The 23,358-nt window shown below is 42.4% G+C and overlaps 1 protein-coding gene and 1 long non-coding RNA gene across 4 annotated transcripts in view; one reads left to right on the top strand and one right to left on the bottom strand.

The window, feature by feature from the left end:
* The window catches only part of EFCC1 (EF-hand and coiled-coil domain containing 1), a 79,687-nt gene that overhangs the window by 34,185 nt on the left and 22,144 nt on the right, over positions 1 to 23,358 (top strand). The gene's annotated exons all lie outside the window — the stretch shown is intronic.
* Positions 6,938 to 23,358, bottom strand: part of LOC114044411 — a 21,548-nt gene continuing 5,127 nt past the window's right edge. The window contains exons 2-4 of the long non-coding RNA XR_003569238.1: positions 13,540 to 13,643; positions 8,776 to 8,879; positions 6,938 to 8,256 (exon numbers count right to left, since the gene is read on the bottom strand). This is a non-coding gene — a long non-coding RNA (uncharacterized LOC114044411). The remainder of the gene's footprint in view (positions 8,257 to 8,775; positions 8,880 to 13,539; positions 13,644 to 23,358) is intronic.

Below are 23,358 nucleotides of genomic sequence, written 5' to 3'. Positions count from 1 at the left end.
AATCCCCATACATGGAATTCCGTCTTTGCCCTTGTACCTGTGGTCTTGTAGGAATGGAATGAACTCAACCTTATAGAATCTCTAGCTTCCTTCTAAGCACAGCTAAGATGGAACCCCTAGATGAGACCTTTCTTTTCTTTTTTCCCGTGCTTTGAAGTTTAAACTTCATTGTTAACATGTTTTCCAGCTCGTTCTTAAATTTAGACACTCGACAAAACACTAAAACAAGTCCTGATTTGATGAGGCCTTTCTTGATTCCCTCCACCACCTCCATTTCACACCTATTAGCCCTTTCCTCCTGTAGAAATTACTTGGTATCATGAATCTCTGTACATGCTCAATGCCCCTAGGAAGCTCTTTAGGTCAGCAGTCATCTTGCTTATATCTCTCTACCCCCAGCACCCAGCATAGCGTTTTGCATATTAAGGATAGGGATAGGTACTGGACCTGTGTTTTCACTGATATAGGGAACTCCCAGATGAATGGACTCCCTCTACCAATACCTTTCATACCATAGATGCTTAAATGTTTGTTGAATTAGGTTGGATTGGATTGGATGGAAGCGTTCCCCTAATCTGCCAGTGTAGGTGCCCAGGCAGAGCTAATTAGTTAGTGAGGCTAGTCAGCTATAGTCTGTTCCTACTGAACCATGTGGGCCTTCGGTGATCACCTCTTCCCTTGGTCAATGTAATAGTCAACCATCCCTTTAACAAAACATCCTAGAATTTTGCCAGGAGCAAAAGTCAAGCTCGCTGTTTTCTAGGTTGCAGATACCATCTTCTCCTATTTTGTTTTTAAACAGGGACCTTTGCCTTTCTTATTTTCACTTACTTTCTTCTCAAGGACATTTCCAGGATCACTAACTGCTCAGCAATTCCATCTGCTGCCTCTCTTAGCTCCTTAGCGGGTGTCTCGTCCAGGCTTGATGACTTGAATTTATTGAAGGCAGCTGGTTTTCCTCTTCCCACTTCTTCGTTTATCTTGACTTTCAAATTTCTGTCCACATTCTTCATTTGGCCCTTTCCAGTCCAAAGAGCATTTCTCTTGGCTAAGAAAACAGAAACAAGCTAAGAGCTGAGTAGTTTCATCTTCTCATTGATATCTGGTATTGCTGTCCCCCATCCTTTCTTTGATCTTCCTCTTATCATGGTATGGGTTTTAAATCTCCCCTCTCTTTTTTTGTCCTGAACATTCACTGCCAACCTCGGATCAGTCTGAACTTTAGTGTCTGTTATTACAACTGTTCTTGCATTCAGCCTGTTATCCACCCTTGCTTCTATCTTCTATGTGTGTCTTTTTAAAATGGAAGCTGATCTCTGCATTCTGTGTACATCCGCGTTAATCTCTCTCTCTCTGGCTCTGTATTTGCTCCTTCATTAAAATACTTGGCATTTGTGTATTCCAATTTCTGAGAACATCTCATCCCTTTTTAGACGGACTACACATGTAGAGTTTTAGATCATATGACCCTACCTAACCTATCTCAGAACTCCACTCTAGGTCCCCCAAACACAGTTTTTATCAGATGGCCCCCAGCTTTCTTCTTCTCTATCACACATTCTGACGTGGCCACATGTAGCCCATGGCCACCATGATTCCAAGCAGTGATCATGCCTGTCATTGACAAGCAGAATCTTGAATTCCAGACTAAAGAGCTTGGACTTTATTGAGTAAGAAACGGGGCACTGTTGAAGGTTTTTGAATAGAGGTGTGATATGAGCAGAACTATACTTTGGAAAAATTCATGTGTTGTGTCCAGAGGTGGCTGGTGGCAAAGTGCTAGGCCTGGAGTCAGGAAGACCTGAGTTCAAACTCAGCCTTAGACCTTTAATAGCTGTGTGACCACAGGCAATTCACCTCACCTCTGTTTGCCTCAGTTTCCTCAGCTGTAAAATGGGGATAACAACAGCACCTACCTCCTAGGGGGAGTATCAAATGAGATAATAGTTGTAAGAAGTGCTTAGCTCCGAGCCTGAAACATAGTAGTCACTATATAAATGCTTATTCCCTATCCCCCTTCCCTCTCTCCCCTAGGATGAGTTGGAGAGAGAGAGATTGGAAGCAGAGAGATGTTAGGAGGCTTTTGTAGCCTGAACTCAGATGGGTATAGTGGGAATGGAAACAAACACTGAAATGATCACAGCTCTCAAATATTGTGTTAGAGAATCAAGACACCAAAAGAAAATAATTGATGTGCAAGATGACAGATCTCAAAACGGTCATTTCTTGGGTTATATACGTGGGTCCATAGGTGAGCAAGGATCATATTACTCTTAGAATGAATTTAAATGCCTAGTGTTGCACCATCGTGGGTCAAAGGGAGACAGGCCAATTTTCCCAGGGCTTAAAAGTCATCATTTGTAGAAAGATCCCAAAACTTGGGAGTTGGGAGATACAGGATATAGATGTAGCTTTACCACTGATTGTGTTACATCTGAAAAGTCATTTAACCTGTCTAGGCCTGTGTTTCCTTATTGGGTAATGATATCCGCCCTATCTACCCCATAGGGATGTGATTGATAACAAATGAGGTAAGGGAAATAAGTAACTTTGAAAAGTTAAAAGCTCCAGAAATGTAAGACATTAATACTAATGGCAATAAAATAACAATAATAATAAAAACATTTCCTAAAGCTGAGCCAAGGGAACAATATACATAAGGACTACAATGGTCTAAAAGGAAACAACAGTAAAAAGTCATCAGGATTCCAATTAAATGCGAAGCCAATTCTGGTTCCAGAGGACTGGGGATAAAACAAGCTTCTCCCTTCTTGGTGAAGAGGTGATGAATGATTGCAAAAGGCTGCACATGCCTTGTGGGGCCTAATCGTGTTTGACTAGATTTGCTTTACTATTCTTCTTTATTATAAGGGAGGATTCTATGGGTGGGAGGGAAGAGAACGGGGAGGGAGACAGAAATCTCCGGAAAATGAATACGATGAAAAAACAAAAAGCATCAGTAGCCCATGGTTAGCATGGCCCCAGCAAGGGCCTCCAAGGTCAGCTAGACCCAGATTCTATCCTGGGATCCCTGACCTCAAAGAGTTTGATTTCTATTTGCTTCTCTATATGTTTCTGCCACTACCCTGGAGTAACTCCAGGGAAATTTCTAAAAAACAAAGCTTAGATATGGCTATGGCTGCCCAAAAATGTGGGTTAAAGGGGTCTGGAAAAGATACTTAATGGACAATAGGGGTATCAGGGGTAGAAGAGCTGTGTACTTCCTCTGCCAAAGAAAATGCATAATATTCAAAAGAACTAATGAACAGATACAGAAAACAGAAAACAATTAACCTATTACACTCATTACATCACCTCCCTACTCTCCCTATTCCCAACTCCTTGGGAGATGCCCCAGTTCAACAAGTCCTTCTGATTACCTTGGCACACATCAATAAAACACTAAAAATAATTTTTCTATAAAAGATGCTCTAAACTTCATATGCTATATGAAAAATATTTGAAGGAAATGGAAATGTTTAGCAAAGAGATGACTTAAAGGCAGGATGTATGATTGTGTGGTGCAGTGGAATGAGCTCCAGATTTGAAAGAAGAAGAACTGAGTTTGAATCTCAGTTCTGCTTTTTACCATCTGTATAACCTTGGAAAAGGTAGCTAGGTGTTGAAGTGGATAGAGTGCATCTTCATGAGTTCAACTCTGGCCTCAGACACTAGTTTTGTGACCTTGGACAAGTCACTTAGTCCTGTTTGCCTCAGTTTCCTCATCTATAAAATGAGCTGGAGAAGGAAATGGCAAACCACTCCAGTATATTTTGTCAAAACCTCAAATGATGTCACGAAGAGTCAGAAATGACTGAACAACAACAACAAATAACTTTGTACAAATTGCCTTCAGTTTCATCAAGAGACTCAACTTTTTTAGCTTTTATTTAGAATTTTATTTTTCCCCAGTTACAGATAAAGACAACTTTTAACATTCGTTTTTAAAACTTTGAGTTCCAAATTCTCCCCCCTCTTTCCTCCCCACCCTACCCCCATTGAGAAAGCAAGTGATTCGATATAGATTATACACGTGTAGTCATGCAAAACATATCCATAATAGTCATGTTGTGAAAGAAAACATAGACAAAAAAAAATCAAGAAAAACAAAGTTATAAAAAAAAGTATGCATCAATCCATATTCAGACACCATCAATTCTTTCTGTGGGGATGGATAGCATGTTTCATCATAAGTCCTTTAGAGTTGTCTTGGATTGTTGTATTGCTGAGAATGACTAAGTCATTCACAGCTGATCATCTTACAATATTGCTATTACTTTGTACACAATACATTTTACTTTGCATCAGCCAATGCAAGTCTTTCCAGGTTTTTCTGAGAGCATCCTGCTCATTATTTCTTATAGTACAATAATATTCCATCATAATCACACACCACAACTTACTCAGCCATTCCCCAATTGATAGGCATTCCCTCAATTTCTAATTCTTTGCCCCCAAAAAAGAGTTACTATAAATATTTTTGTACATATAGGTCCTTTTCCTTTTTGGGGTACAGACTTAGTAGTGGTATTGCTAGGTCAAAGGGTATGCATGGTTTTATAGAGCCTCAATTTTGAGAGGCAGTGGAAAGACAATTGGGTTTGGAGTCAGAGGAGTTAGGTTGCAAATCCTGGCTTTGCTACTTATTCCCTGAGTGACCTTTGGTAAATCACTTACCCAAGGCACTTTCTGGGTCTCGGTTTTCTTTTCTTTTTGGGGAGGGGGGTAGCAATTGGGGTTAAGTGACTTGCCCAGGGTCACACAGCTAGTGTCAAGTGTTTGGTCTGAGGCCATATTTGAACTCGGGTCCTCCTGACTTCAGGGCCAGTGCTCTATCCACTGTGCCACCTAGTTGCCCTCAGGTCTCGGTTTTCTTATCCGTACTCTGAGGGAGGTGGGTTAGATGACCCTTATGGTCCCCTTCAACTCTTAATCTATATTTCTATGATCCCTGCCTTATTTATGGAAGTGGGAGTAAGTTTATTCTGTGCTGTTCTATAAAAGAGATACAAGACCAATAAATCAGGAGACGTTACAGGAGAAGCAAATTTCTAGTATTCCTAGAGAATGGTGCAACAAGAGAAAGTGCAGGCAAGCGGTGGGGGAGTAAGTGAGCTCCCTGTCATTGAAAATGTTCAAGCAGGACATTATTTATTAGTGATTTTGTAGATGCTCTCTAAAAGTCCAACTGGAAAAGTCTCTAATTCTTTAACTCTATAACATCTATAGCTAGCCCAGAGTTATGACACTGGACGTGTCTTTATTTAATCATTGTACATGAATGCAAAGCAAATCAACCCCAGACTTGTTGAATCCATCCTGTTTTATACCCTGGGACCATCACACACAATCTCACTGAAATGGCAATAGGAGCATATTGACTCCTATGGGAGGTCAAGGTATGCTTTTCTTTGCCCGGACACCTTCAGAGCCAATGGCCCAAACCAAGTCACAGGGTGAGGTGGGGAGAGGATGGAGGCTGGGAAATACACAATGAAAATGTTGACTGATTAATTTGTTACAAGTGCAAGAGTTTAGCCATATGGCTACCACCATTGCTGAGTGATGGGTTTTACCCGGGGCAGGATGAGCACAGTACAAGATTCATGGCCACTGGGTCAGAGGGCACAACAGGCATTGGGGACACAGAAAGGTCATTGGGGAGGGGTAGGTGACAAAGTCAGGGCAGAGGATCGTCCTTACTACTGTAGTGATGAAGAAGTCATGGGAGTCGTATTATATATACTCCTCAGTGGCTGAGTTCCTGTTTTTCTGGAAATACCCCTCACTTTGAAAGAAGGCCAGAAAACGGGATATTCACATTCACATGGGCTCTCTTTGGTGCTACCTTGGTTCAGATGAGAGCCTCAAACATCTTTGTTTTATATCTTGAAGCTCTTCATACAGAAATGGCTGTGGTAGGTGATTTCACTTCAGAATCTTTTTACAAGAATATTAGCAATGATATCTCACATTTACCTAACACATTTAGGTTTGTATAACATTCTGTCCATAACAGTTCTGTGAGGTGGACATTGTAAATATCATTACTACAATTTTACAGATGTGGAAACTGAAGTCCAATGAGGTAAAAATGACTTGCCCAAGGTCACTCAACCGTTAAGTGTCAGAACCAGGATTTGAAGTTATACCTTCCAGTTCCCGGTCCAACGCACCTTCCACCGTACCAGGTGTACCACTCCACTTTTCCCACCAGAAAGACTATGTGACCAAAGACCCACATACTTAGCCCTAACATGAGTTGGGACACCTAATCCCTCTAAGGTGCTGAAGTGTCTACTGCCCAGATATCTGAGGTTGGGAATACTCCTCACATAATGTTCCACAACACTAATGACAAGATAAATGTCAACTGAAACAACTATGAGGTTTCACCTAACAACCAGCAAAGTGGCATTATAAAAGATGATGAGGGTCTATGTTGGAGAGGCTGCAGGGAGACAGGTAAACTAATAATACACTGTTAGTGGATCTGTGAATTGGTCTAATGATTCTGGAAAACAATTAGGAATTACACCAGAAAATTCAATGAACTGTTTTCAGCCATTGACCCAGAGATCCTACCATTGGTCATTTATTCTAAGGAGATCAAAGATATAAAGAAAATTCCTATATGTAACAAAATGGTTGTAGAAGCATTTTTCCTGGTAGCAAAACAAACAAAATTGGAAACAAATGACTGCCCATTGAATGTAAAGTGGCTGAGCAAATGAATTTTTTTGGGCCATAAGAAACAATAAACATATTTTCTTTCACTTTATTTTTATTGCTTTAAAAAATACATGGCTAAAGTAGAAATCCATTTTGCGTGACTTCATATGTGTAATGAGTATCATATTTCTTGCCTTCTCAGTGAGTGCGGAAGGGACTTGAGGGAAAGAGTTCACAACTGAAAATAAAAATTTTAAACAGGAAAAAAAAGAATGAATATGAGAATTCAGAGAAACATGTGTAGACTTATATGAACTGATGCAGAGTGAAGTCTGCAGAAGCTGGAAGCCATGTATTCAATTGCTACAAGAATGTAAACTCTAAAATTAAGTTAAACACTACATAATCATAATAGCCAATCTTGGCCCCAGAGAAGAGATGAGAAAATGGGTCCTCTTTCTTTCATTAGAGAGGTGGGAATCTGTGGGTGCAGAATGTTGCATACATAATCAGATATGGTATCAGCAACAGATAGTTTCGCTTATCTCTTTTTCTGTGCTACAAGGCAAGAGTCACTGGGTTTAGGGAAAGGGTAAAATCTGGAAATGACTATGATATGAAAACAAAAGGAATTAATAAAACCTTCATTAAAAATAGCACTAATAATAACCAGGTGGTCTTCGTGGCCCTGTAGGACCCTCAGAGTAACTTGTGATCTGCTACTCTGTAAAGAAGAGCTTTATTTAGGCCTCTCTCTCGCTGTCCTCTCTTCAGATTTCTTCTTCCTAGTGTTGTTCTATTGTTCTCGCACAAATTCCTCCTGCTTCCTGTGAGACTTCATTCAGGAACTCTCTGGCAACTGGAGGAAATGGTTGTGTGTGAACTTTCAAGACTGGGTCCCCCTCCCAGCGCCTGCCTCCTCTGGGCTGGCTCAAATCTCCCTTCCCTGCCTAGATATCTGTAGGATACAGAACCATGAGACGGACCTCCCCCAGGGCCCTGCTCACCGAACCGGCATGCACAGCTCTCCTGCCTGCATTCAGACTGGGGTTCAGCAGGGATTATTAGGAAGAGCCAGAGCCTATCATGCTTTGCTGCTGCCCTGGGTCTTTCCAACAGCTCGAAGATGCCTGGTGCCACCAATCACACGCCTTCCGGAATATTATCAGTAATATCAAAGTGTACATTGGAGCTGGGCAAAGCATTGAAATCAGAGGGATAAACAGGAACGCTCCTTTTCCATCATTTCCAGGAAAGGAACGGGGATTTAGCTGAAGATACTAGATATGTCTCCACTAATGTCCAATAGCTATCCAATACCCATTAAAAGGCTGTGGCGCACAATGAAAATGCCACTGGATTTGGAGACAAGGGGACATGTTTCTAACCTGGTGTGACTACTTATCATACTTATCAATCCCGTGAGTTTGAACACATCAGGTCACCTCTCTGATGCTCAGGTGGAGGCCACATGGCAGAGTCAATGAAGAGCTGCCCTTGGAGTAAGGGAGACCTGAGTTCAAATACAACCAGCTTGATGACCCTGGCAGGTGACTTAACTCTTCTGTGCCTCAGTTTCCTCACCTGTAAAATGGAAATAGTGGCACCTACTTCACAGGGTTGTTGTGAGGACCAAATGAGATAATACATGTGTAGTGCTTAATAAGCCCTAAAGTTATATATATATAAAGTTATATGCATATATATAAGCTATTATTGTTATTTGTGCTATTTGTGGAAGAGCTCAGATGATCACAGTGTCTTCTCTTTCTAAATTGCTTTGCGCTTTTCAGAGGAGTTTCACATTTATTATTCCATTTGACCTTCACAATCACCTTTTGAATAATCAAATTAAGCCAGAGAGTACACTTCTCAGACAACGAGGAGGAGGAAGAGGAGAAGGAAGAAGTGGAGGAAGATGATAAGAGGCAGAAAAAGGAGTAGAAGAGAATAAGGAAGAGGAGAGAAGAAGCAGAAAGAAGAGGAGAAGGAGGAGGAGAGGAAGAAGAAGGAGAAGAGAATGAGGAGAAAGAGAAGAGAAGTAGGAGGAGGAGGAGAAGAGGAGGAGAAGGAAGGAGAAGGAAGAGAAAAGGTCATACCTACCTGACCAATCCTTGCAATCTCCTTTGGAGGCTTATCATCTATATCAGTGGTATCAAACTCAAAAAGAAATGGGCGTGGGAACGCTAACCCACGTACGAGGGTCCCTGTGGGCACATGTTGAGTTAGTTTTAAAATGTAACATTATCTCTGTTTTATTATATTTGATTTTGTTCATGATTTCCCAATTGCATTTTAGTCTGGAATGGGCTGTGCTCAAGAATATTCTGGCTGCATATTTGGCACCTTTATTCTATATCACATCTTCTAACTGTGGGCATCCCCCAGGGCTCTGGCCTGAGCCCCCTGCTCCCTTGAAACTCTCACACCCAGTGACTTCATCAGTTTTCATGGATTTAATTACTTTTTTTACACAAATGACCCTCAAATCTCTCTATCTAGCCAGCTCTAGTCTCTCTTCTGGGCTCCAAATGTCCAGCTGCCTATTAGATATTTCTGTCTCATGGGAATCTCAAGTCCAAAACTGAAGTCATTATCTTCCCCTCACCCAAGCCCATCCTTCCAAACTTCCCTCTTTGGGTCAAGGGCACCACCATCCTTTCCACCATCCAGGTTTTGATCTGGGCGTTACCCATGATTCCTCACTCTAACCCCACATATACCATTACTTGCCAAGTTTTGTTTGTCCTGCTGCATCTCTTGCATCTGTCCACTACCCCCTACTCCTGTAGCCACTACCTCATTTCAGGCTTTTGTTACCTCTTGCCTGGACTATTAGAATCACCTCTCAATTATTTTCCCTTTCTTCTCCCATCCTTTCTACATACAGGTGCCAAAGTGATTTTCTCAAAGTGTAGGTCTGACCATGTCACTCTCATATTCAGTAAACCTCAATGGCTCTTTGTTATCTTAAGGATCAAATATAAACTCTTTTGTTTGGCTTTTAAAGCCTTTCACACCCTGGCCTCAACCTACCTTCCCAACCTTGTTGTTCAGCCCTCCCCTTCTGGCACTATACATTCCAACCATACTGTCCATTTCATTATCCCTGACACAAGATATCTCTTACCTCTGGGACTTTGCATTGGCTGCTATCCCATCTCTGAAATGCACCCCCTACTCATTTCCACCTCTTACAATCCTTTATTTCCTTCAAAACTCTGCTCAAGAAACTCTCTCTACGTGAAACTTTTCCTGATTCTCCAGCTATCAGTGCTGCTCTCAAAAAATGTATCTCATTTTTATGTTGTATACATTTATGTACATGTTATCTCCCCAAGTGAATGAAAGCTCCTTGAGGACAAGGACTGTTTCATTTTGGTTCCTAGCACAGTGCCCGACACCTCTAGTAGGTATTTAATTGTTTTTGGTTGTTTGACTTACAGAGGGCTGACCTTGGAGTCAAAAAGGCCTGGGTTCGTGCCTGACCTCTGACATGTGCTGGCTCTGTGACCCTAGGCAAGTCATTTAACCTCTCAGCATTCCAGGTAACTTTCTAATCCTAAAAGTGCAGAACAGGTGATGTCTGCATTAGGAAAAAGAGTTTCCTTACTGCAAAATTCCTATACCAATGAAATCATATATCAAATTTAAGTAAGAACAATATTGTAAGAATATTCATTATAAGAAACTATATTATTATAGTATTTTATGTTGTAATTATATCAATTATAAAAAATGAGGAGGAGAAGGAGGAGGAGGAGGAGGAGCAAGAGGAAGAAGAGGAAGAGAAAGAAGAAAAAAGAGAAGGAAGATGAGAATAGAGGAGGCAGAGAAAGAAGAAAAAGGAGAAGGAAAAGAAGAAAATGAGGAGGAGAAAGAAGGAGGAGGAGGAGATGATGATGATGATGATGACATTTGTATAGTTCTTTAATGTTTAATAGTACTATCTTCATGACAAATCTGTTCCATAGTATTAGTGCTACTTATACTCACAGTTTTACATATAAGGAAACTGAGGCTCTGAGACATAAAGAGACTTGCCCAGGGTCACATAGCTAATAAGCTCTTTGAATCCAGGTCTCCTGACTCCAAGGCCAGCACTCTTCTCAGCAAGCAAACTATTTAAATGGCTTGTTTATTTACTGTCTTCACCAAGAGTTATCACCACATCTAAAAAACTGTAAACAACAAAATGTTGTAAGCCACAAATTTGGAAACACAAGAAGCCTCATGCATCATTGCTTGGAGGGCCAGTGTGGGGGAGTCAGGAGGAAAGTGAGCAGGTATCTCACCTCTGTTGTTTATTAACTGTCATCCTGGATAAGCCTCTTAACCTCTCTGACCCTCGGTTTCCTAATCTGTAAATAGGAACGATAAAACCAATAATACTTACATAGGACCGTTGTAAGGATTAAAAGAAACAAATGTCTGAAAAGGAGTTTACAAACCTTGAAGCCCTATAAAAAGGTCACCTCTTGTTGTCTTTTTGTTGGGTCATTTCAGTCGTGTCTGACTCTCTATGACTCTGTTTAGGGTTTTCTTGGTAAAGATACCGGAGTGGTTTGCCATTTCCTTCTCCGTCTCATTTTACAGGTGAGGAAACTGAGGCAAACACGGTGAAGTGCCTTGTCTAGGGTCACACAGCTAGTAAGTGTCTGAGGTTATCTTAAAGTGTCTTGTTCTATTTACCATCACCATTATCAGCATCATTCTCATTATGAACATGTCCTGGTTCACGAGCCTTATTTTAACGAGCTTAACAAGCTCCCTTGAGAACTGAAGCCATAAGTTGTTCCCATTTTATCGATTTTTTTCTTTGTTTCTTTGTTTGACCTCACACACTCCTTTTCTATTCCCTAGTCCCCCCTGCCTTTGTCTTGCATACATGGTAGGTACGTAATAAGTGTTAGTCAAAAGGGAATAAGGAGAGGCAATGAGAACAAAGCATGAGTGTGACCATGATGCCTACAGTCAGTTGGTGGGGTACCAAGAAGAGAACATGGAAGGCAGAGCTCAGGCCATGAGATGAGGGAGAAAGTCAGGCCCAGTGGTGTTAAGCAACATGGACTAGAGGGTAGGGAGGTGGCAGCAGAGGAAGCAACGGTAGCCAAGGGAAGAGATGAGCCATCTGTCCGATGGGGGCTCCTAGCTGTGGGGGTGGGTTGGAAAACCTGATTTCCAAAGAGCTGATGTGAAGGAAGGAACAGGATTTGGCAAAGGACAGCTGATGTAAGCCGTTACTGGAGAGCATCAAGGATGAGGGCCAGGCACCAGGCACAGGAACCCTGGCCTCTGTCCCTGGGCTGGGGAGGGAAACATCTGAGTTCACTGGCCTCGATTCCAGGGGAAATGCAGATGTGGCCAGCTGGAGGGATCCCCAGGAACTCGAGAACTTGTGTCATCTATTAGGAAGCTGGATAACTCGAGAGAGGGTCAACACCAAGGCTTTGTCATTTGCCAGTCTCCAGTTCACAGATTCCCCAGAACACATTAGCTGAAAGGCATATCTTATACATGATCCGCAGCTATTCCAGATTCCTTAGGTTGGCATTCAAGGTCCTCTGTAACCTGACCAGAACCGACTTTTCCTTAGGATTCTTTCTTTGGTTCTTAACTCTAGAAATAGCATCATTGCTCTTCTCTAAATGCATCAGCAAAGAGGCAGCTCAATAGAAGATGATTTTCCAACCATCAAAATTGTCCCACAGCAGGCTCTTGGAAAATGCAAATCTCCCTCCTGCCTTTAAGCTCCAAGGCACCTTCGAGATCATAGGATCTTGAGTTTAGAACTGAAAGAAATCTCGAAGGTCATCCAGTCCAGGGCTTCTCCTGGGGTCCATGGATCCTCAAGGGGTCCATAAATAGATTTCAAGGGCTCTATAAACTTCTATGGGGGCAGGGGGAGGAAATTACGTCTTTATTTCACTATAATTGATTTCCTTTTTGCCTGGCACACAGTGGGTGCTTAATAAATGCTTATTCCCTTTCCTAATCCTCTGTATTTTATTTTGTGTATTTAAAAGGATTGTTCTGAAAAGGAGCCCATAGCTCAATGGGTCTTGCTTTACAAAACGAGGAAACTGAGGCTCAGAGACACTAAGTGATTTGGCCAAAGTCGTACAGCTAGTTGATTTCAGAATCAGCACTAGAAGTAAGTCTCCTGACTCCTAGATTAGGGGCCTTTCCTTTACAGCACACTTATTCTTTACTTGTGCCCTACTATTGTTCACGGTTTAAGGGTTTCTCTGAATCACTGAGGCTCAGATCATGGCAAATGGAAGCGTTAAAAGCTGATTCCTCACCGTGAGCGATAATTCATTGCTCGCCACATGGCCTCAACTAGTTGACTTCAAGGTTGGAATGGTGGAATTGCCAGAGGGCCCTGCATAAATGTCCTCTGGCAGCTGCTTCCTTTATGATGTCAGAGAAGAATCTGTAAAAAGGGCCATACACCCAGTGCCTTTACCAAGTGATATCCCTCACAAGAGCCAATGAAGCATGCTGGAGAGGGAGGTTACGACATAAAATTACTCACACTTCCCAGGAAAGCTACGTAACCTTAACACACACAAGTATATTCAAGACCCCACCCCCTACCACTTCCAGATAGCCAAACATTTTGACATCTGATCATTGTCAGGCTTGTCTGGCCCTAAGGTAAATACTCTGTTAGGGGAATCTAATTAGCTGTCTAAACCAAGTAAGGAGATGGATTATTGCTGTTCAGTCATTTTTCATTGGTGTCCAACTCTTCATGACCCCATTTGGGGTTTTCTTGGCAAAGATACTGGGTGGTTTGCCATTTTCTTCTCCAGCTCATTTTACAGATGAGGAAACTGAGGCAAACAGGGTGAAGTAACTTACTCAGGGTTACACTGGGACGCACAAGTGTATGAGGCCAGATTTGAACTCATGAAGGCGAGTCTTCCTGCTTCCAGGCCTGGCATTCCACCCACTGAGCCATCTATCTGCAAGGAGATGGATTAGAATGATAGAATAATCATAGAAGGTTAGAGAAGATGACCTTGGAGATCATTTAGCCCAATCCCCTCATTAAGTGTGGGAAATTATAAGAGCTCTTTGTGGAATACAGAACTTTATTACTCTACTATTGAGCTTTGCATCCTGACCCAAAGACCACATTTGTTCCTTGAACTCTGGGTAGATACCGAATGAAACACTTGACTGCCTGGCATCTATTAGCAACACTAGGCATACATCTTAAAATGGCCACTCGAAGCACTTTATCTGAGTAAGCTATAAGGTGGTACTCAAGAATTGAGCAGCCTCTCCTCCCCATTGCCCAACTGGGCATGTGTGAACTCCTGATCTACCCTAGGCTTGCAATAGCTAATCAGGCCACTGGGTGGTGCTCAAAGCTTGAACTACTAAGCTTATTTATTTTGCATGTGTGCACATATCACCACAGCCTTTTTCCAGGGCTCTTATTTAGGGATATTGCTGTTGAAATAATAACTCATTCATCTCTTTTGGATCATTTTGTCTCTATCTAGCTAGATTCTACACTCTTGTTTTCCATTCTCATCATAACCCTGAAGACCTACCCATTCATATATAGATTAAATGGAATTTTTACTAAAGACCAAAGCAACAGTTGACTTTAAGCTCCCTAACAGCTAGTAGTTGCTCCTATTAAGCTTAGTCTGCATTTTTAACTCTCCCCTTAAGTATCAAACATCATTGTTTCCCAAAAAAGGCATCCTTGAAGCCTTCTGTAGGGAAACCCTTTCAAACCTCCTGGTTTTCGGAGTCTTATGGGGAAAGGTGCAAATGGTTCTACTCCATGGCGTGATTCCCAAGTCATCACCATTCAGAACTCCTAGGTAGCCCTCAGCTGAGTCCAGCCCAGACTTGGATTCTGGGGCTAAGAGGCTTCCCTCAAGGCAGCCCATGTGTCAGCATCTTTTCACCATTTTCTCCCAACGTCCCTGTCAGTCAACATACCAAACTGAACTCAGCCATTTCAGCCCCAGGAAGACCAGAGAGCAGCCCAGTGACTAACGCAATAGGAGGGTGTCCTCCATATTTTTAAAGACCTTCAGTTGTATGACCTCTTGTGTGACCTCTTCTCTTCCATTAATAATTAACCTTACGAGGTTATTCAGTCCTACCTTTCCAACATCTCTCTGTGGCCCAGAAATTAAGGGGAAAGCCCAGTGCCCACTGCCAGCTGAAATAAGGGCTATTTCACTGAGTAATTACCACTGTTTGATTCTGATTCCAAATCCTGTTACTGATCTAGACACTGCCTACTGCGAAAATCTAGTCCCACCTCCACGAATCCTTCCCTCACTTGTCTCTCACACATATACACATACACACACACACACACACACACACACACACATTCTAGTATGGTAGTGTAAAAAATGGGGATTTTTATCCCTATCCCTATTCACGTAAACACAAAAGGCCCAGACTTCTCAACTGAACACCAATCAAAGTTGCAAACTTGGTGTGAACAAATCCTTGATCAGTTTTGGAGGAGAGAAGTAGTTGGGTTATTGGATGAAAGCAGATGGCTGAACCACAGGAAATACTTTGTGATGGGACCCTGTGTTTTATATAGCAAGCCCATAGAGGGGCCTGATCCAGCAGGGAAATAATCAAGCTTCAGGAGTTTCCAGGCAGGAGGAGGCAGATCCTCGTGCCTGTACAAGAAGGGAACAAGGTTGGGAGCTACACTCCTCTCTCATTGACCCTGTCACTGAAGAGACTGAAACAGTAGACAACAAGGTAACCAACCTAAAGCAGAAAGAGATGCACTAAGGACAAACATGGAGAAACATCACAGACAGATTAAGAAAGACAGGCATCTTAGAGAGGAAATTGCTTCAAGACTCTGAGACTCTTGAACCAGAAAAAAGAAAATGTTGGCTATAGGATTTCCGGTAACCAAAAGTTGTGAATTTACCTTTGGAAACATAATCTTTACATATGTGCTTCATCTTCATCTTTTAAGTGTGTCTTCACTTTCCCCACAGACCTTGTGTGTATGTGTTGGGGAATGTGCCCCAGACTTTTGGAAGGCTGTCTTTGTACCAACTGTTCTTACCATACCTATAAGTAAATACTAGTTTCTGGCAGATAACCGATGGTAGGCATACCAGATGGGGGCTCATGGGCTGCAATATTAGAAACTCCCTCAGGATTGTTACTAATACCATTATGGGTGAAATAGTCATCTGCTCTCTAAGAGAGTCAACCTGCCAGTGCTATCGAGAATTAGGGAAATGGTCCTGAAGAGAGTGCTATACTAGCTATTCACCATGCCCAGTGTTCTATCTCCAACTCCATCTTTTCGTGCAGGAAGTTCGCCATTGTTTGAAATAATTTCCCTCCTCACCTCTGCCTAACTTCCTTCAAAGCATAGTTCATGAGACCTTTCCTGATTCCACTGCACCCTCCCCAGTTAGATGTTACTGCTCTCTCCCTCTTGAATTTACTTTGTATTAATTTAGCTGGGTACGTGTTGTATTTCCCCAGTACAATGTAAACTCCTTGGGGGCAAGGATTGTTTCATTTTTGTCTTTATGTCCTCAGTACCAAGCACTGTGCCTGGCCCACAGTGGTTGCCTAATAAAAGTTTATTGAATTGAATTACACCTTTAGTTTACTTTTCATCCTTAACTTGGTTGTGAGCTGGATGAGGAAGGAGACAATGCTTTATGCTTTTTTATCTCCCATGGTGCCTAGCACAGTGCTGGTTACACAGTAGGTACTTAGTAAATATTGACTATCTAGAGCTATCCAATAAAAATAACAACTTACATGCATTTAATAGCTCACATTTCCGAACTGCCAGAGGAGTGTAGACATTTGGGTTAAGCAGAGAGACTGGCTAAAGGAAGGAGGTGTGGGTGGTGTTCAGTGAATTCAGTTACAATGTTTTTGTTGCTGTTTCTCTGTTTAGTTGGCTGGATGTGATGCGATGGTTTCCATGGGTGGGGGTTAAAAAGCACAGCTTTCTTGGAAGGCAGTAGTCACCACATGGCCTTAGCCTACCTTCTGCTACCCAGAATTGCTCACTCCCCAAAGCCACTGTGGCTAAATGGGGAGATGCTGAACACAACCAAAATGGCTCTGCCTGATGAGATCCCCCCCTTCCCTGCCCTGTAGCCTGGAAGATCCTGAATCTAATCCTCACCCCTGTGCCTCAGGACAGTTCCCCTGTGCAGCTGAAAATGACTCCACCTAAAGCCCCCACTGATGAGATCAGCTCCAGAGAATGAGATACAGCTGTTTGGGAGAATGCCTCACATTTCTGTAGTGCGCCAAGGTTTACAAAGCCCTTTAGGAAGACTCTGCAAGTATGATTATACCCATTTTACAGATAAGGGAGCTGAGGCTCAGAGATAGGAACTCTCTAGTGGTCCCACAGCTATTAAATTTGTATCAGAGTCAAGACTCAAACCCAGGTTTCCTAACGCAGAGTTCTAACTCTTTCTACTAATCATGCTCACCCTCTCTGCCTAGTATAGGGGAGATGTTCAAGAAGACACATTCAGTAACTAGAATTCCTTTCTCCCACCTCTGGTCGGGAAGTCCACAGCAGAAGCCCAAGGAAACTTTCACCGGGCTTCCAGCCTCAGCCCTACAAAGGCCTTCAGTCAGCCAGCAGAGGGGCAAACAAGAGAGGCTTTCCCCAGCTGGGCTGGTCCTCACCCAACCCCAGGCTCCCTCTTTGCTTACTCTAGCTGAGGGTCACCTAGAAACAGAGGAGACTGATCAGCAGCTGAATAGGGTGTGGCCCAGTACCAGTCCTTCTCCTTCCTCACTCCCCCCTCCTCCAAAAGCAGCTGTGATGGATTGTGGCCCCTGGTAGGGGGGAGCACCTCTGACCCCAGTTCAAATTCCCCAAGTGGAAGTGGGCTCTTCTCTCTCCAGGGAACTGCACAGTGCCTGACACATAGTAGGTGCTTAATGAATTCTTGGTAAATGACTGATTGATTGACTGTCCAAGATCATACAACTGGCTGGTAAATAACAGAACTAGGATTCAAACCAAGCGAGTCTGCGGCTTGAGATGCTTATGCTGCATGTGCAATCAGAGAGATTATAGTTATTTCAAACTGGAAAGAAACGTATTATCAGTTTGCAGTACAAACAGTCCCTGTCAGAGGAATTCAGAGAAGGGAGACATCACTGTGAGCTGGGGAGAAGTTAGAGGATGCCTTGAAGGAGAAACAGGTTTTAGATAAATGGAAAGGTGGTTAGGTCAGGTAGGTGGCTCAATGGATAGAGCGCCAGGCCTGGAGTCAAGAAGACTCATCTATATGCGATCAGATCCAGCTTCAGACACTTACTAGCTGTGTGACCCTGGGCAAGTCTCTTAACCTTGTTTGCCTCAGTTTTCTCATCTGTAAAATGAGCCGGAGAAGGAAATGGCAATCCTCTCCAGTATCTCTGCCAAGAAAACCCCAAATGGGGGTTGTCCAAAGAAGAGTTGGACGTGATTCAAATGACTAAAGAACAAGATGGATGTTTTGTGGGGGACGCAGTGGAAACAAAGGCACAGAGATGAAGAATGGTTATGAGGGGCAATGAGTAAACCACCCAGAGGAGAGCGTCCCGGGGAGATCTGAGGGAGTTAAGGATAGCTGGGCCAACGTGTGGAGGATCTTGAAAGACAAGCAGAGTAGTTTAGAAATAGAATGATGAAAGTAAGATTTTGGGAGGATTAGTGGTGGAGTCATAGAATAATATAGATATCATTAGATAGATAGATAGATAGATAGATAGACAGATAGATAGATGGATGGATAGATAGATAGAAGGATAGATATCAGAGCTGGGAGGGACCCTAAAACACAGGATGCCAGAGCTAGGAGGGACCCTAGAACACAGGATGCCAGGGACCCTAGAACATAGGATGCCAGAGCTGGGAGGGACCCTAGAACACAGGATGCCAGAGCTGGGCAGGACATTATAACACAGGATGTGTCAGAGCTGGGAGGCACCCTAGAACAAAAAATGTTAGAACTAAAAGATACCTTATACAGTATCTAGCCCACCCCCTTCATTTCATAGACGAGATGAAGATGAAGAGATGAAGAGATGAAGGGCCATGCCCAATGTCACTTGGCTAATTCACGGCAGAACCAGAAATGCTCAAGTCCAGTGCTCTTTTCACCAACACTGTTTTGGGGCCTCATTTATAAAATGCCCTCTTTGTAAAATGGTGATAATAATACCAGCCCTGCCCACTTCCCAGGATCAAAGGAGCAAGTAGACAGAATAAAGAAGTGCTTTGGGAAACAGGAGGCTTTTGTACACATTGAATATTGTTATGAAAAATGACGTGTTTGCATACATATCCCTGGACGTGTCTGTACACGTGGCTATGCTCCAACGTAACCCAACAAGGATATGCTAAGTTTGGGTCTATTTGCATGGCCTAGTAACAGTTGGGGTCACGCTTGGGGGTCTGGGTCAGTTGCAAAAGGGGAGCCCGTGACTCCTGGACACCTCTCAGCAGCTCCAATTGTCGTCCTTCTGCATTGTCTTGGAGACAAAGGTCCCAAATACATGGTGGCAGCTCGCCGCTACCAGGGCAACCCCAGAGCTTGAGTTACCTCCCAGTCAAGCAGGCCAGGCCTGTTCTCTCTCCCTCATGGTCCCTGCCCTGAAGGGGTGGGGTAGGCAAACGTGCTCATTCACAGAGCTCCCCTCTTATAAATGTCATTTAAGGGCCTCATGGGGTAAGAGAGATTCGCTTCCCTTCTTTCACACCACTCCTCAAGTCAGGAAGCCGTCTACTTGGGGAATGGATCAGACAGGCTTTGGTAAATGTAACTCTCATGTCTCTGCAATGCCCTTAGTTTTTTGCATTAAAGAGATATTGAATTCTGACTACCACTGCCACCCCTCCTCAGTAATCACTCGAACCCAGCCCCAGCCCTCCTAAGACCTCATCAACTCTTTGAGTATGGGTGTCCCATTTATCTGGGATGGTTCCTCCTGAAGGCAGAAATCACAGATATTGATTTACAGCTCAAAGGAACCATGGAGATAATCTCTAGTATAACCCCCTTACTTTACAGATGAGGAATTGAAACCAAGAAGTGACTTGGTCAAGGTCACACAAATATTAAGTGACAGAGACAGGATTCAAACCCAGATCCCCTGAGTTCAAATCCAATAATATTTCTACCCTACTCTGTATGAACTCAATTACCTTTTGAGGTCCTACCCAACCTGAGCATTTGAGGAGTTTGTGTTTGGACCATGACCATTATGAAGAGTTAAGCAAGTGATTAACCCCATTTTATAGAAACAAAACTGAGGTTGAGTGACTTGTCTAAGGTGACACACACCAAATGGTGGAGCTGGAAGGCAAACAGCTTCTGACTTCTGATGCGATGGATATCAGTCTTTAAACTATAAAAGGCTGCCCCGTTCAAGTCACAAAGTGATGATTTTAATTTGTCCCCCTCCCCTCCAAAAAAAGCACTTCCCAAAGCCCCCTAAGGCCACCTTTGTCATCCACAAGTGATCAGACCCTGGATGGTCCTTTTGAGGCGGACCATCTGAAGCTCGCTCTTGTGCAAAGGTGAATGACAGACCAGTGGTGGGCTGGGAACCTTAATTCTCCTGGCCCACTTTCCCTTGACCTTTAAAGATAATGCTATTATGACCAGATCAGGAATCAGCCACCGCATCTCATTGGGGAAATCTCTCATTGAATTTCTTTGCAGCCACATTATTAATTCTCAGAAAAATCCGAAGTATGTTTTCCACCCCCACAGCTTTGCAAAAGGCACGGGAGAATAATGGTTTTCTTCTGGGCTATTGTTTGCCAGAGCTGCTGGGCCGGTTAGAACAACCCTGCCCTTGGCCTGGTGGCTTTAGAAATGGATGGCAGCTGGGTTGGGTCAAACAAAAGCTCTCCAGGATAGTTAACAGTCCCTCTTGGCAGCCAGCTTTGCTTTGCTGCCTAACAAAGACATGTGTGGAGTTTGGTTTCTAAGACTTCAGCCGCCCCAGCAAACTATGGGAAGGATTTGGAATAATTCTCAGCAATTCCTTTTAGCAGGATTTATTTAAGCAGGACCACCTAAAGAAATACTTTCCAGGAATTGACATGAATATGTGTGTGTGTATGAAGATATATACATGTGTATGTATGTATACATACATATATTGTATTATGTATTATGTATTATATATACATACACACACAGATGTACATATGCATGCATGTATGTGTATATGTATGTCTAGAGAGACAAATGAATATATGTGTGGGTATACGTATATACATATGTAATCAAAAGTCATTCACCATTAGATCAGTGGTCAAAGGATATGAATAAATACTTTTCAAAAAAAAAATTACACACTATAAGGAACCGCATGAAAACATGCTCTAAATCACTAACAGTATGAGGAATTCAAATGAAGATAACTCTCATCATGTAAATTGGCAAAAACATCAAAGATAGGAACATTCATCATGAGAGGATTTTACAAAGATTTCCATTTGGAATTATGTGAAAAATGATGAAACTGTACACATTCTTCCAGAAATCCCACTACTGGACATATGTCCCATAGAAGCCAAAGACTAAAATAAACATTCGATATATGCCAAAATATTCATAATATGTTTTGGTCACAAAGAACTGTAAGCAAAGCAAGTGCCCATTGATTGGGGAATGGGAGAATATAAATCTGATGGCATATGGATATAATGGAATATTATTGTACAGGAAGAAATGATAAAGATTAGGAATTCTGAGAAACATGGGAAGATTTGTATGAACTGGTAACAGGGTGAAGTAAGCAGAACTAAGAAAACAATACACACAGTTACATAACAGTGTAAGTGAAGAGATCACTAACAGGGAACTGAACTCTGAGTAATAGAAATACTAATGAAGAGCCCAGAAGAAAGGGAGGGTGACAAGGCTCATACACAAATAGCATGTTAGAAAATAATTAAGTAGATAGGATCAGAGATTTAGCACTGAAAGGGAACTTAAATGTTATCAAGTGCGATCCCCTCATTTATAGATGAGGAAAATGAGGCCCAAAGAGATTAAATGATTTGCTGAAAGTCATAGAGAAGTAGTCAGATTATCCTGAGAGGTTCAAGGATCACTCCTAGCCAGAGTGATTTGGGAGGACATCATGGAGCATATCATGGAGGAATACCATCATGGTGGAACTCAGTCTGGGTCTTGCAGGAAGGGAAAGCTGTCAGTGAGTGGTGGGGAGGAGTGGCAACATGTACAATGGCAAGGCAGTAAGAGACAGAAAGATAAGATAATGAAATAGTTCATTTTGGTTAGAACATAGAGTATGTGAAAGAGAGTAAGTGCCATGGAGTAAGGCTGGAAAGCCAGGTTGGAACAAGTCTTGAATGTTAGATTAAGGAGCTTGCGTTTGTAAGCAATGAGGAGCCACACTGAAGAATTCTGAGCACGGAAGTGATGCAATCATATTCAATGGTTTAGGAAGAGTCCTTTGGTATACAGAAAGGATGGACTATTGAAAGAAAAGAGTGGTGATGGAGAGAACTATTAGGAGACAATTTTTAAAAATAATAACACAATTCATTTAGAGGACCAAAAGATCTAGATTTTGAAGATACATCATGAAAAAGGTAGTTATGAAGGGCCAATAGTGATAAAACTCCCAGGACTCAAATTATATATAAAGTAGCAATCATCAAAACGATTTGATGGTTTAAAAATAGAAAAGTAGATCAATGAAACAAATTACACAAGGGAGGATCAGAAAAAAATTGAACTCAATAACCCAGTGCTTGATAAACCCCAAAGCATAAGCTACTTTAAAAAGAGAATTGCCCATATGACAAGAATTTCTGGGAAAACTGAAGAGCAATTTGGCAGAAATTAGTCGTTTAGGGTTTTTGTTATTTAACAAAAAACAATTTTGTCTCCCTCCCACATCCACCATTCCCCTCCAACCCATATTATGAACATGTATAGTCAAACAAAACAAATTCCTACATTGGCCATGGTCAAAAAATACATGTCTCAGTGTGCACTGAATCCATCACCTATCCTGAAGTTAAGTGGAATGTCTCATCCATCATGGGTTGGATCCTTTAGCATCATGGCTGTTGATCAGAGTTCTTAAGTTTTCCAAAGCTATTTGTCTTTATTGTTGTAGTTATTGTATAAATTGTTCTCCTGGTTCTTCTCACTTCACACTGTATCAGTTCATACAAGTCTTCACAGGTTTCTCTGAAATCACCCCCTTCATCATTTCTTACAACAATGCTATTCCATATATCATAATTTGTTCAGCCATTCCCCAATTGATAGGCACCCCCCCAGTTTCCAATTCTTTGTCACCACAAAAAGAGCTGCCTTTAGTAGTATCACCGAGTTAAAGAGTGTGGATTTAAGTCACTTGGGCACTGCTCCAAACAGCCTTCCAGAACAGCTGTACCATGCAGCCTCGAGGCCTTATGGAGCCCTCTAGGTCCTTGGGTGCAGCCTTTTGACTGAGTCCGAGTTTTACAGAACAAATCCTTTTATGAAGGGGATTTGTTCTTCAAAACTTGGACTCTATCAAAGGGCCACACTTGAGGACCTAGAGGGCCACATGTGGCCTCGAGACCGCAGATTCCCCACCTATGCTGGACCAATGCACAGCTTCCCAACAGTGCACTAAAGTGCCTGTTTTCCC

The sequence above is a fragment of the Vombatus ursinus genome, unplaced genomic scaffold, assembly GCF_900497805.2.
Source record: "Vombatus ursinus unplaced genomic scaffold, bare-nosed wombat genome assembly UNPS02014773.1, whole genome shotgun sequence".
NCBI classification, from domain to species: domain Eukaryota; kingdom Metazoa; phylum Chordata; class Mammalia; order Diprotodontia; family Vombatidae; genus Vombatus; species Vombatus ursinus.
Note: the sequence above shows the minus strand (reverse complement) of the source record. Positions and strands in the feature narration are given on the sequence as shown.